Below are 2,412 nucleotides of genomic sequence, written 5' to 3' on the forward strand. Positions count from 1 at the left end.
AAAATAAATAAAAACTTAACTAATAGGTCGTTACAATAAAGAAATGTAAAATAAATCAAAGAAAATAAATAAAAAAAGCAAAATCAGATTGAAATAAATGAAAAATAAAAAATAAATACCTAAATATAGTATAAAAAAAATTTAAGCGGTTAGGACAACGAAAAAAGTATGATGTACAAAACAAAAAGGAAATTAAAAACTTGTGAGACGTATGCCATTACAATAAATCACAACTAAACCAAATGTATCGTTACAATAAAGAAACGTAAAGTAAATCAAAGAAAATAAATGAAAAAAAAAAAACAAAATCAGATTAAAATAAATATGTAAAAAACAATATGTTAGAGTTTAGGATAGCGAGAACGGTATGATGTACAAAGAAAAAAAAACGTTTGAAAACTTGTGTGACTTATTTCATTAAAATAAATCAAAACTAAACTAATGTGTCGTTACAATAAAGAAACGTAAAAAAAATGAAATAAAACAAAATTAGGTTTAAAAAAATAAAAAGCAAAAGAATGTTATGTTACCGAAAGGACAGACAAAAAAAATAATAAAAAAGAATGTTGCACCACTGCACCATACTTAATAAATCAAAGAAAATCAGTGACAAAAGCAAAATCAGATTTAAAAAAAAGGAAAAAAAAATGTTATGTTAGCGTAAAGGACTGTCAAAAAAGTATAATAATAAAAAATAATTTTACACCCACTGCACGAAACAGTGGGCGTGGTTTAATCGCCTGCCGTGTATGATGCTGCAAATCTTGAATTAACGCAATTATTCACAGAAAACCTAAGTTTCTAACTAATTGAATATGCACCGTTAATACGCCGTCGAGTATCACTCTAGAAATAGTGTTATTTGATAGCTTATGTAATGCACTCCACGATGCAGTGGACGTGGTTTACTTGCTTGCCGTCTAAGATGCAGCAAATCTTGAATGAATGCACTTGTTCATAGAAAACTGATTATTTTTATATGTGATTGCTTGTTACTTTTATATGCAGTCGAGTATCACTCTAAAAATGGTGTTATTTGATAGACTAAGTAATGCATTTCACGATGCAGTGGGCGTGGTATACTCGCTTGCCGTTTAAGATGCAGCAAATCTTGAATGAATGCAATTTTTTATTGGTTTATTTAATTTCTGTATGGCTGCTCCCCACTTACTCTTATATGCAGTCGAGTATCACTCTAGGAACAGTTTTATTTGAAAGTTAATGTTATGCAGTGCACGATGCAGTGGGTGTGGATTACTCGCCTGCCGTCTAAGATGCATAAAAATTTCAATGAATGTAAATGTTCATATAAAACCTGATTTTCTAACTAATTCCCTATGCACATTTAATATGCCGTCGAGTAGGTATCACTCTAGAAATAGTGTTATTTGATAGTTTATGTTTGTAGGTTATGACAGTAGCTATCTGACACATAGGTCGAAAATCCCTTGCTTGCCGTCCTTCATGCTAAAAATCTTTGAAAACTGCAAGTTTTCAGAATATTTTGGGTACATTTCGCTTTGGTATCCCCATTTCACAATGTTTGCGGTCGAGTATCACTTAAAGCTCTCAGCAGTTCTTTAGCATGATTATCTAGCTGTATAGTTCAGGTTTCAAAAATCTCTTGCTGACCGTTTCAGCACTTGTAGCTCTCAGCAGCCACTTAAGTAAGAAAATCTTAATTTTATAATTTTCTGTTAATTGACTAGTCTTATCGATCGAGTATCAACTTGCGACGCACAATCGTTTGTAGGTTATGACAGTAGCTATCTGTCACATAGGTCGAAAATCCCTTGCCTGCCGTCCTTCATGCTACAAATCTTTGAAAACTGCAACTTTTTAGAATATTTTGGGTACATTTCGCTTTGGTATCCCCTTTTCACAATGTTTACGGTCGAGTATCACTTAAAGCTCTCAGCAGTTCTTTAGCGTGATTATCTAGCTGTATAGTTCATGTTTCAAAAATCTCTTGCTGGCCGTTTCAGCACTTGTAGCTCTCATCAGCCACTTAAGTAAGAAAATCTTAATTTTATAATTTTCTGTTAATTGACTAGTCTTATCGATCGAGTATCAACTTGCGACGCACAATCGTTTGTAGATTATGACAGTAGCTATCTGTCACATAGGTCGAAAATCCCTTGCCTGCCGTCCTTCATGCTACAAATCTTTGAAAACTGCAACTTTTTAGAATATTTTGGGTACATTTCGCTTTGGTACCCCCTTTTCACAATGTTTACGGTCGAGTATCACTTAAAGCTCTCAGCAGTTCTTTAGCGTGATTATCTAGCTGTATAGTTCATGTTTCAAAAATCTCTTGCTGGCCGTTTCAGCACTTGTAGCTCTCATCAGCCACTTAAGTAAGAAAATCTTAATTTTATAATTTTCTGTTAATTTACTAGTCTTATCGATCGA

This window comes from Cydia fagiglandana, chromosome 22, assembly GCF_963556715.1.
Source record: "Cydia fagiglandana chromosome 22, ilCydFagi1.1, whole genome shotgun sequence".
Taxonomy (NCBI): Eukaryota; Metazoa; Arthropoda; class Insecta; order Lepidoptera; family Tortricidae; genus Cydia; species Cydia fagiglandana.